At 40.2% G+C, this 13,653-nt stretch overlaps 1 pseudogene; it reads right to left on the bottom strand.

Annotated features, from left to right (window-relative positions):
- Positions 1–7,265: 7,265 nt before the first annotated feature.
- Positions 7,266–7,889, bottom strand: LOC137502381 (craniofacial development protein 2-like; annotated as a pseudogene).
- Between the last annotated feature and the right edge of the window lie 5,764 nt (positions 7,890–13,653).

Raw genomic sequence — 13,653 nt, 5'->3', positions numbered from 1 at the left:
ACTGAGCTAGGATCAAAGCTGCCAAGTTGGGGTTGGAAGGCCAGCGCTTCAACCATCAGAGCCATTCAATCGGAAATACAATAAATAGAGAGCGAAGTCATCTCTGTTGAGCATGAATGCCCTTGGGGGAGTGGAAGAGAAAGGCTCCAGTTATCCACAGCCTGGACACTGCTGGGATGCGATGGTTACCGCTACATCTATGCTCGGCCAGCTCTGCCCCAAGGAATTAACATTGTGCTCACTTCTTTTGTAGACTGAGTGAACCTGAGAGCAATGCACCTCTCGAAAAGGGAAATCTCGTTTGGAATGTTTCTCCTTCCTTGCGGTAAATCAAACCCACATCATTCTGGAAATGCATTCGATTTACACTCAGGAACATTACATACATACATACATAAATACATTATCATTATAGACTGTTATGCCTTTCAGCGTTCAGTCTGCAAGCCTCTGTGAATTTACTAAACGTCGCCACAATCCTCGACTTGCAGTTAGTGCTGTGGCCTCATTTAGTTCTATACCTCTTATCTTTAAATCGTTAGAAACCCAGTCTAACCATCGTCATCTTGGTCTACCTCTACTTCTCTTACCCTCCATAACAGAGTCCATTATTCTCCTAGGTAAACTATCCTCCTCCATTCGCCTCACATGACACCACCACTGAAGCAGGTTTATGCGTACAGCTTCATCCATCGAATTCAATCCTAAATTAGCGTTTATCGCCTCATTTCGAGTACCTTCCTGCCATTGTTCCCACCTGTTTGTGCCAGCAATCATTCTTGCTACTTTCCTGTCCGTTACTTCTAACTTATGAATAAGATATCCTGAGTCCACCCAGATTTCGCTCCCGTAAAGCAAAGTTGGTGTGAAAACAGACCGATGAAAAGATAGTTTCGTCTGGGAGCTGACTTCCTTCTTACAGAATGCTGTTGATCGCAACTGCGAGCTTACTGCATTAGCTTTACGACACCTTGATTCAATATCACTTACTATATTACCATCCTGGGAGAACGCACAACCCAAATAATTGAAATTAACGACCTGTTCTAGCTTAGTATCACCAATCTGACATTCAATTCTGTTGAATTTCTTACCTACTGACATCAATTTACTCGAGAGGCTGATTTTTATACCATACTCATTGCACCTCTTTTCAAGTTCCAAGATATTAGACTGCTGTCTTTCGGCGCAATCTGCCATTAAGACCAAGTCGTCAGCATAGGCCAGACTGCTTACTACACTTCCACCTAACTGAATCCCTCCCTGCTATTTTATATCTTTCAGCAGACGATCCATGTAAACTACGAACAGCAAAGATAAAAGTTTGCAGCCTTGTCTAACTCCTGTAAGTACCCTGAACCAAGAACTCATTCCACCATCAATTCTCATTGAAGCCCAATTGTCAACATAAGTGCCTTTGATTGATTTTAAAAATCTACTTTTATTTCCATAGTCCCCCAGTATAGCGAACATCTTTTCCCTCTGTACCCTGTCATATGCTTTCTCTAGATCTACGAAACATAAACACAACTGCCTATTCCTCTCGTAGCATTTTTCAATTACCTGGCGCATACTGAAAATCCGATCCCGACAGCCTCTCTGTGGTCTGAAACCTCACTGGTTCTCATCCAACTTCCTCTCAACGACTGATCGCACCCTCCCTTCCAAGATGCCAGTGATTACTTTACCTGGTGTACGAATCAGTGAGTTACTGAACCCTTGAACTTACCATTCCATCGTTGGTCGGCCACAGCTGCTACAGTAGAACAATATAGAACTCTTAAATCATGGGTCGTTGCGGGAATAAATTCGGTCACGATCTTAACCAAACGATGGGGTTCAGAATAGAGCCTAACTACTACTTGAAATGAGGAGCAAATATGTGCTTACTAACTTTTATTAAAATCGAAATGACACGACAACATTATTATTTTAATATGAAACCTTGAAATAAAAAAATTATAAATGATTTATTATTAAGTGTTTCAAACGCAGTCACTTTGCATAGCGTTGATTTATTTCTCACAATATCGAAGAGTTGCTTCGGAGAAATTAATACATTAGTGGACAGCAAAACTGAAAAACTGAAAAAAGGAAAGACCTGAAAACCGGGCACCTATAACTCCAAACGATAAATGAGAATTAATCCACACGATCCGTGGAAAATCTGACTTTCAACAAGTGGAACGACCGATTTCTTCTCAATTAAGGTTATCCACCAGTCGAATACCCTTTACGGATACGGAACACCCGCCGAATGGATTCTTAATCGAACCAAATTGACTATCAGTTGCTTTGGATAGGTTGCGAAATATTATGGGAAAGCATGGTGTTCACTACGGGTTAACAGCATCATTCACAATTGAAATAAAATTCCACCATGTATTTGTCATTCATGACACCCTTAAGTGATAAGGTAATCCCGATGCTAAATGTGCATCACCCATACAGCTGTTCGGAAGGAACCAACAACAACATGATCCGCGAGGATCTTACGTTACGTCGTTCTAAAGGAACAAAACTGCGAAATGCAGGACACACTTATTCATCACGCATTTAGAAGAAATGCCAAACACTGAAGTTAATTAAAAAGTGGTAAATCACGTGAAAAGTATTATTATCAAACCGATTTTCAGGTTAGAAATGGTTATGTTACGTTTAATAAAACTACCAGTCCACACTGAAAAATACAACAAAAGGAATTCTTTCCTTTGAAAACAATGACTACCATTACAGATCCATCTACTTATTGTTTGTCCCAACACACTACCTATAAAGTGATCACTTAATCGAATTCAACTACGAATAAAATGAAAGTACGACAAAGATTGAAATAAAATAATATTACTGGTTGACGAATCGAAACCACATTCGCAGCTCAAGCCTCACACTAATACACTGAGTGTCAATATGCACACTATCAAAACGAAACGGACGTCAGAACGACAAAACAATTAAGTCCGTAAAATAAAATAACATATCGAAGTCATTAAAACTCAACACGCATGGAGAATTACAGGAAAATATTTAATCACCATCAGATCGATATCCAAATGTTTGGGCACCCCTCATTCGCCGATAACGGCCCCGTTATCTTAAGGAGCACCTTCCAGCTGTTTGGAGCTGCGCACAAGTTGACCTCATTATCACCGATCTAACCCTCTTCATATTTCATATTTTACTGTAGATGCTAACTTCGTCCAGGTCACTTCGCAAAAACAAAAGAAACATCTAATCTGAGATTTGAGTATGTACAGCTGACATCCCAGACCTATCGTCGGGCTCACTAAAATCTGTACATCCTAACCTTGCAAATTCTATCGTCGAGCGTGAACTAGGACGTCTCATCATCAGTAACTCCAAGGATAACATGTGACGTCCTAAATCTATGGTCGGGCGTAAAAATGGATCGTACTACGTATCCCCTAGCATATCAGGCGAACTAGCAATTTCAAACAAACTCTGACATTTGAATGGTAAACCTGGTCAGACTAATAACACACACGGAACCACGTCTCTTACTATTAAACGAATGCAAGTCGGAAAATGCAGTAAGTCTTTATCTCGTTACAGAACGTGAGCTCGAAAAATAAATAAACGTGACGAACAATTCTCCAACTCAAACACAATCTCAGCCTGTGCAATGAAGTTTTTAGGAAAGAAATGATAATTCCCAACACACGTCTACCATTTAGTGGATGTATTCAAAATAATAATCATCACTACCGCATTAGAAACTCTCAAATCGCCTACCGTCAATTCCAAATATTTATATCAATGACATATCCAGTGAAACGAAATCCGATACAACACAAACCATGTATTCTAAATGCTCTTTTATCCTTGAGGTCACATTATCTTAATATTCACACGGGCTTTACGTAACTAGTCACCTGACTTTTACTACCAAGATTTTTAACCTTTACTAGAGTCGTTTTCACTTGGGATCTTACTAGAAATCTACGGTGCCTCACACAGTAGTCGTCTCAAATTTCGGATTGGTAGCGGAACACACTACAGCCTGTCACAATACAGCCTGTTTCCCAAATACTTCCTCGGCAAACACAGATTGTCTCAAAACTCATTCTCCTCGCCTTATCCCAGCGGTATCACTTAAAATCCAGGGTCCCTTTCGCCTTCAATATTCCTATCCCTCTCATCTCCACATATATAAATTCTTCGCACTCAATCCATTTTTCTTATATTTCCAAGACTCTTTTCATATTTCAATCCTCTGGTGAAAACAATAACCATTATAAACACACCTCTTTACTTTACTGTTACTACCATTTCGGACCTCGAGAATACAAGAATACACCGCGATTTTCCGTATCATTGATATACACGATGTCAAAAAAATTTTACTTCCCATGAATAAATATAACTCTATCGAATTTCACTGGATTTTCTAAATGCCTGCGATCCTCCTAAAACACACTGGTTAAATGCACTTTTAACATAGAAAAATTTCTTTATCCCGCGGTAGACATTATTATTATTATTATTATTATTATTATTATTATTATTATTATTGACAAACATATCTGAATTCAAATGATATTTGAAATTAAGACATTCGCCACGACTATTTTACCATTATAGCTTTCCTCATTTTCCTCACTTTGGACAATATCTCATAGAACATTAAAACCAGATTTAAACGTCACATTTTACAGTTTCTTGACATGAAATTTACAAACAAAAATTTTCACACGCTGACCAAACTTATAACACTTTTCGCCTGATAATTGCAAATATCAACCCGACAATCATCTTGAAAAATTCGTTGGGACAGACAATAAAATCTAACTACAACATAATACAAATATAGACAGACATGCAAATGGCGTCATCCCCAGTTTTCTGGCTACATTGTCGCCAGCTGACCTCGTGCCTTTAGCCACACATTGGTACAAATAACATCATCTTCTCCAACATATCAATTTTACAAACACTGCCTTCTCACACGATATTAAATTACAACATAAATCACGCACTTTCCTCGTTATAATTTGTACCACAAACCTCCCTCGTTCTGCAGTCAACTACGACTGTCTACCTACTTCCCAGAGTTGTCTCTCTCTGTCAACCCAACATAACAGGTGTTCAACAGATAACGAAATCAGAACTACTCTGACTAGCTTCCCAACTCTCTTACCCCTTTCAAACGCACATGAGGTGATACAATAAAATCTGCTGTGTACTTTAACATACGCCTATGCTTTCACAGTTTTTCAGCAAAATGTTCAGAAAAATTTCTATCACCTTCCCTTTCTAACAGAAGATGTTGACCTCAGCCACGAACATGTACTAAGTTATTCATAAATCAATCTCGGACAAATTTCTGCTGACGACGGGCGTAAGCTCCAGCTGCTTCAAAAACCAGATCGACACTGAAAAATATGCAGTGCGGGGTTCCTTTTATAGTCTTATGAGGGACGCTACACACACTACTAAGCTTGATTGCGCAATCTGCTAATTTCGCGTCCAATAGACCGATTTTCATGAAACTTGTTCCAGAATTCCGGACAGACTTGTGATTATTTTAGATGTTAATCTCATAATTTTACCACACTCGCAACAGGTGAAATGAATTATTTCTGCCCGGGCGTTTCGCGGGTTTTCTTCATCCATTGACCTTGGCACGTGGAGCTAGTCCTCGGATCGGACGCTGATTTGTACTTAGGCTTAACTGAATTTATGTTTTACCCTGGGGGCTCTGTCTTCACGTAGGGTTTAAGAATAATTTAGATTATTTAATTCTTTATTTACTGTATTGCCAAAATCTCTCGTCACGTAGAATTCCGTTAATTTGAAGAATTATCGGGCACTCGAAGTCCGCCGAGGTGTCACGGTATTTCACGAGCTTGCCGCGGGTGAGATCTTTCCCATGCGACATCGACGCTCTAGGAGCGCAACATGGCTGCCCTAAAAAATAAAAGTAGCTTGTTGATTTGAAATAAATATTGAGAAAATTAAAAAATATTTTTTTCATCGTAGAATTATGGGTTCAGTACCTCGATACTTGTTGCAATCCTTCCTGTTCCCTTGCTTATAGATAGGTTCAATTACTGCTTTTGTCCAATCTGAAGGTACCTTACCAATACTCAATGCTAATTTTACTACTCTTTGAAGCCATTTCATCGCTGCCTTCCCACTACACTTCACTATTTCAGGTCCAATTTCATCTATTCCTGCTGCTTTATGACAATGAAGTTTATTTACCATCCTTTCCACTTCCTCAAGCGTAATTTCACCAATATCATTTTCCTCCTCCCCGTGAGCTTGGCTGTTCGCAACAAACACCACCAGGATGATTTCCTTTTACATTGAGATTTTCAAAATATTCCCTCCACCTCTCCAGTGATTCCCTGGGATCTATTATGAGTTCACCTGAATTTTTCAAAACACAGTTCATTTCCCTTTTCCCTCCCTTCCTAAGATTCTTTATTACTGTCCAGAAAAGTTTCCCTGCTGCTTGACCTAGCCTTTCCAGGTTATTACCAAAATCTTCCCACGACTTCTTTTTGGATTCAACAACTATTTGTTTCGCTCTGTTTCTTTCATCTACGTACAAATCCCTGTCTGCCTCGGCCCTTGTTTGGAGCCATTTCTGATAAGCCTTCTTTTTACGTTTACAAGCTGCTCTCACTTCAACATTCCACCAGGATGTTCGCTTTTTCCCATCTTTACACACAGTTGTTCGTAGGCATTCCCTTGCTGTTTCTACTATAGCATCCCTGTATGCCACCCATTCACTTTCTATATCCTGAACCTGCTTACTGTCCACTGTTCGAAATTTCTCACTAATCATATCCATGTAAGCAAAGCAAAGTCATCTCCGTACAGGCCATGAAGGCCCTTGGAGGAGTGGAAGGTAAAGGCTTCCACTATCCTTAACCTCGGCACCATGTGGGGTAGAGTGGTTAGCTGAACGCCCGGCCGCCTTTGTCCTCAGGAATTAACCTGGTACTAATTTTTGGTGTAGGCTGAGTGAACCTCAGGGCTATGTGCAGCTGCGGAAGAGGAAACCTCATTTCTAAAATTTTTCGACTTCCTGACGGGGAGTCGAACCCACGTCATTTCGGTTGAAACGAGCACGCTTTTACCGCCTCGGATAGGCAGCCCCTAATCATATCCATGTACTTCTGTCTAATTTCCTCGTCCTGGAGATTTTCTACCCTTATTCGTTTGCAGACAGATTTCACTTTCTGTACCCTAAGCCCAGAGATACATAGTTCACTACAGATCAGATAGTGGTCTGTATCATCGAAAAATCCCCGGAAAACTCCTACATTCCTAACAGATTTCCTGAATTTGAAGTCGGTTAATATACAGTCTATTATGTATTTGGTACCGCTAACCTCCCATGTGAAGCGGTAAATAGCCTTTTGCTTGAAGAACGTATTCGTAACTGCTAAACCCATACTAGCACAGAAGTCCAGCAAACGCTTCCCATTCCCATTAGCTTCCATATCTTCCCCACATTTGCCAATCACCCTTTCGTATCCTTCAGTTCAACTCCCAACTCTCGCATTGAAATCGCCCAATAGCACTATTCTATCCTTGCTGTTGACCCTGACCACGATGTTACTCAATGCTTCATAAAGCTTGTCATCTTTATCCTTATCTGCACCCTCACATGGTGAATACACGGACACAATTCTAGTCCTAATTCCTCCAACTGCCAAATCTACCCACATCATTCGCTCATTTACGTGCCTAACAGAAACTATGTTTCATGCAATGGTATTCCTGATAAGGAGCCCTACCCCAGATTCTGCCCTTCCCTTTCTAAGACCCGTCAAGTACACTTTATAATCTCCTATCTCTTTCTCGTTATCTCACCTTACCCCAATATCACTTACTCCTAGCACATCCAGATGCATCTTCTTTGCTGACTCAACCAGTTCTATTTTATTTCTTCCATAAGCCCCATTATTATTGATAGGTCCCCATCGAATTCCATTTCGTTCGCCAAGTTGTTTCCAAGGAGTCCCTCGCCTGTCAAGTGGGAGTGGGACTCCGTTACTCCCATAGGCCCGAGGCTTACTTAAAATGTTCTGAGCTCGGTAATTTCATGAAGCTGGATGCTACCATACTTGCACATAGTCCATGTGAGGATCATTCCTCTAACGGGTTATGGACCAGCGGTGAATTGTATAGTTCTAGCCGCCTGAGAACAAGGAGGGCCTTGACTCAGAATATGTCCGAGATGCCCACTCCCATTCCATAGCAACTGGTAACCCGACTCTCAGGACCACTTACTAGGCCACTCAGCCGTTGTCCATGGTTCACGAACTAGGACGTGACTACAGTAACCCACACCGCGCGCAGTTGTGAGCTTGCATTTTGGAGGTAGTACGTTCGAACCCCACTCTCAGCACCTCTGAACATTGTTTCCCGTTGCTTTCCCTTTCACACCAGGCAAATAAGTCTATGCCTTAATTAAGGTCACAGCCGCTTCCCTTCATTTCCTAGATCTTTCCGATCCCATCGTAGCCATAAGAGCTATCTATGTAGGTGCGACGTAAAACATCTTAAAAATCATCCTGGAAAACCGATCACGCTTTTACCGGCTGTACCAGGGAACCTCTGAAGTAATAAATAAATACATTTTAGTTAACTAATTTCGAGAGAGGTTGCTATATCAGCATACTTGAACAGATTGAAGTATACAGGTCCTTGTTAAGGACCATCTTACGTGTACAGAGTGTTTAGAACTGTTCGCTGACTTCTCTGTTTCAGTTCGTGGACCTCTCCTTATCAGGTGTGTCTACTTAAGCAATGAACGAGCGGTGATAGTATATCACTGGCGATCAGTCGGTTGTTTATTGAGGTTGTGGATATCAGAAGAAGGATTTCGTCCGTGCATGTACTGAGCAATTGTATTGCACGTGTGTTATTCTGTGCAGTGTCAACAGTAAATATTCCACTGGAATACAATTATTGCTAGGACTAAACTCCTCGGAGCAGCATTCTGCACGGCTGCGCAACAACATAGCTAATATTTTGTTTTCGGATACCTGTACATAGGGACTGTGTTCTCTATTTAAAGTAATGCTGCTTGCTATTTTAAAAACTTTGATCAGAAGATGTTGGAGTCAGGGGAATAGAAGGTATCCAAGTATTTAATTCACATACAAGGGTGCAGATTCATTAAGGTCATTAACGTTTTTATGACAAATATTTTTGTCTTCAGAAAGGCTTCCACTATCCACAACATTAACGCTGGTGAGATATAGTACTTACGTTAATGTCCGTCCATGTTTGCCCCCTCCCCCACGCGCCAGTAATTTAACCTTGTACTCGTTTTTGTAGTAAACTGAGTGAACCTCAGATTCATTCTCCTCTCAAGGCGGGATATCTCGTTTCAAATTATTCTTCCTGGCGGGGTATCGAATCCATACTCTTCCGGGTATACCAAGCAATGAGACAAGGCGTTGGGTAAAAAAGGCATGATATTTGACCGTTGACGTCTCTCTGATCGCGGGCAATATTTTCAAAATACTCCAAACTAGTCTCTCAGTTACAAATATGACATTTTTGAACTCACTATTTTATTCAAGTACAACTTGTTTAACATTAACTGGTCTCCCAGGCTATCCACGGTTCGTTGCCATTGACGAGGAGTGGGTGCATTTATGCGAGTTACCCCCTAACTAACTGCTGTCACGATGTCTTGTTTGTCAGATAATTATTTCCAATGCTTCGTCAGATAATTATTTCCAACTAGCGAATGTACCCGTGCTTCGCTACGGTATTCTACATTGTATTCGAATATCGAAGTAAATAGTGTACATGCAGTAAATAAGATCCGAGAAAGAGCATGGGGAGGTCCCCGTACGTTTCCAATGTAAAGTGTTTGTTACGGATTTGTGATATAACGGCAGGCTCACTTGCCTACTGGCATTCACAATCAGGTTGGGAAGTTTACATTATAATTGCAGGCCCCATTGCCTACTATGCGGACAGAATCGATTTGGGGAGTTTTCGTTAAAATGGCAGCCCCCCTTTCCTACCTCCAGACAGATTACAGTTTTTATTATAATGGCAGGCAATTACCCTACTATCACTCGAAATTGAGTTGTGCAGTTATCATTATAATGACAGGCCCCTTTTCCTACTGCCAGCCAGCGTACTGCCAGTCACACCAAGTTGGTGAGTTTCCATCAAAATAGCAGGCCACTATGCCTAATGCCAGTCACATTTTAGATGAGTACATTTCTTTATAATGGCGGGCACCCTTGCCTACTGCCAAACACAATCGGGTAGGGGAGTTTTAAACAAAACTGCATGCTCACTTACCTTCTGCAAGTCAAATCGAGAAGGGAACTATTCATTACAATTGTAGGCCTTCCTTACTAATGACAGTTACACAGGAGTTGGAGAAGGAACCCTTTCCTACTGCCAGTCAAAGTCTGTGTGGGGAGTACTGATTACAATAGCAGACCGACCCTTTCTCGATCGCTAAATCGACATCAGTGAATATATATAGATCGACATACGAAAGTATATGCGTGTTTACAATATTGAAGACCTTCATTTACAGATTAACTGCTACTAAACGTACGTCATATCGACAAAGGATTATACCATAAGACACGCCGGATTTAGTGGCCTAAATGGCTGGTCCAATGATATGTCATCTATTCTTGGGTCAGATTTAGAAAAGTGGAACAGGGTAAAGGTTTTGTAAGATCATCTCACATTACATTACTTTTCGGATAATAATGTGACAGCTACATACGTAGCATTTGGCTCACATATGGCTACTGAGTGGGCCAATTTTCGTGAAGAGTTTGATGATTCTGTATTTCATATAAGTAATTGAAAGTATGAATAATGCATGTGAAAATTCCAAATTGACTTAACATCGATTAATAGAGAAAAATCAAACGTAAAAGGGATACAGATACGGCATAAAGTCATAAGACCAAGGTTGTAGATCATTCCAAATTGAACGGAGATTGTGCAATCCGTTACGTGATAGGAATTTCCGAAGGTCTGCACCATCATTAAAATTGCCTGCATATTTCGATATTCTTCGGGGGTAAAAAATGAAAAATTTAATGATATAGGATTTTTCATTCGTTACGGGCTAAAACGTATAATTTTGTCAAATTTCAATTATCTTCTTATTCTTCTGGCAGATTATGCCACAATGTGGATTTTGGGCGAGGCGGGTAAAAATTAGGACTTTCAGGAAATCAAAAATTATGGAGATTGTTATTATTACCCCTTAAACGGAAAGCTGTACGAAAATTTCGCCAAAATAGTCAGTGTAGAGGTACACAGTCGTTACGATTTGATTTATATAGATAAGGAATCTGCTCCATGTAAAACACCTTTTGGGCTATGTCCGCTGGACTTAACCTGCAAAAGTGACCATTCATGATATCTCCCTTATTAATCCTCCTGACGAAAAAATGCACATGAAAAAAAAGGTTTAGAGGTGGAATTCCATCAGGTTTGGTCGATTTCCAGTCAGGTTGGTCTTGTTCTGTATATATTGTGGAAGAGTAAAATCACCATTTCGGTTCCTTATAAACCGCCAGTCCATTCCGGAACATGAAATGTTATTTACGTTTAAAACCTACCTTTGGACAGGTGGATGCTAAATATAAATTTTGTTTCGAATGTCTTCAGTAGTTTTCAAGTTGTAAGGAATACGCTTTACACGCACCCGCTCGTGAGTTAAGTCCGATGGGACTTGTACAGAAAAACGGTCCTTTAATGATATCTCCCTTATTGATCCTCGTATCGAAATGATGCACATGAGAAAAAAAGGTTTAGACATTAATTTCTACCAAGGTAGGTAGACTTCCATAAACTTTTGTTGTGTATATTTTTTGGAAGTGCAAAATCACTGTTTCGGTTTCGTATAAACCCCCAGTTAGTTCAGGGATTTAGAAACAATATTTGCCCTGAAACCTATCAAGGACAGGTGTATTCTAAATACGAATCTTGGTGGAAATGCATCCAGTAGTTTCTAGCATTCACGTACATACGGCGTAATTAAGGAAGAAAATAATACAGTTAAGAATGTTGAAACTAATAGAAAATGGATTATAACTGAGGACAGCCGGATAACGACAAATAAATAAATGCCGTGAGTTATGGATATAATAAAGCGCTAACAGAGGAGAAATTTAGGTTCAGTGATTCTTAGGTAAACAAATATGAAGATGACTAATGGTGTTATTACTTAATCTATTCGAGGGCGGTTATAACCTCCAACGATATTCCGCCAATATCCCGCAGATGAGCCGATTGATGCCTCTCTTGCCATCTACCCAAGGAACAACCACGAATTTAAAAGCATGATGAGGAAAATGGCAATACGTTACTTCCCTACTGGCATGCAGTCAGAGACGTTGCCATGGTAACCTGTAGGTTCGTTGTCGGTCTGTCGGTCACTAAATGCAGAGCATGATACCAGCAGAAAATTGTAAATTTCTCCGTCATGTCAAGAGTAAGGTAAATTATGAACATAACGAAAGTTGTTTATAATGAAGAGACGTTTCACGTACGGTAAACGAAGTTTACAGAAAATCAATAGTATAAGAGAAAATAGAGGAAAACCACTGTGGTTTTCCTATAAACACCCCGTCTATTCAAAGATTTTAAAATTATATGCATATCGGAACCTTTCCTGGGATGAGTATACTCTAAATATGAAGTTTGGCTGAGATCTATCTAGCCGTTTCGACGTGATGGTGGGAAAACCACTCTGGTTTTCCTATAAACCCCCCGTCTATTCAAGGATTTTAAAATGATATGCATATCTAAACCTTCCCCGGGATTAGTATACTCTAAATACAATGTTTGGTTGAGATCCATCCAGCCGTTTCGACGTGATGGTGGAAAAACCATTCTGATTTTCCTATAAACCCCCCATATATTCAAATATTTTAAAATGATATGCATATGGAAAACTTCCCCGCGATGAGTATCCTCTAAATATGAAGTTTGGTTGAGATCTATCCAGCCGTTTCGACGTGATGGTGGAAAAACCATTCTGGTTTTCCTATAAACCCCCTGTCTATTCAAGGATTTTAAAATGATATGCATATCAAAACCTTCTCCGGGATGAGTATACCCTAAATATGAAGTTTGGTTGAGATCTATCCAGCCGTTTCGACGTGATGGTGGAACAGACAAACAGACAGACAAACAGAAACAATTTTATTTATATAGATTTTTACACTCGTTCTTCACCCCCTTTCCATCCCCGCCCAAAGGAGTCCTATGAGTCCCTTACACAACAGTATATTTTTTTCCCAGATATTAAGTCTTATTTGTACCTATTTTGGTTGACAGCTATGCCCAAACGTACATGCATAATCTCACTGCTCTAGAATCCTGGAGCTGACGTTGCCATGGTTACGGCAGTTCATTTCTTTATCCGATTCCTAGAGCAGGGGTAGTGTGGTGCCAATATCTCCGTAACGGTTGGTTTTAGGGCCTTAAAACATGGTTTTCGGGCCCGTAGGGCTTACCGAGTTTTGTTCTTTGCGTCAAGAGGATTAAATTGAGCTTTGTCTCGTCCTTATACGACAAATTCGATATTTTGCCTATAATAGTATAAGAGAAAATGGAGGAAAACCGTTTTTCCTATAAAACCCCCGTCTTTTCAAAGATTTTAAAATG

This window comes from Anabrus simplex, chromosome 1, assembly GCF_040414725.1.
Source record: "Anabrus simplex isolate iqAnaSimp1 chromosome 1, ASM4041472v1, whole genome shotgun sequence".
Taxonomy (NCBI): domain Eukaryota; kingdom Metazoa; phylum Arthropoda; class Insecta; order Orthoptera; family Tettigoniidae; genus Anabrus; species Anabrus simplex.
Note: the sequence above shows the minus strand (reverse complement) of the source record. Positions and strands in the feature narration are given on the sequence as shown.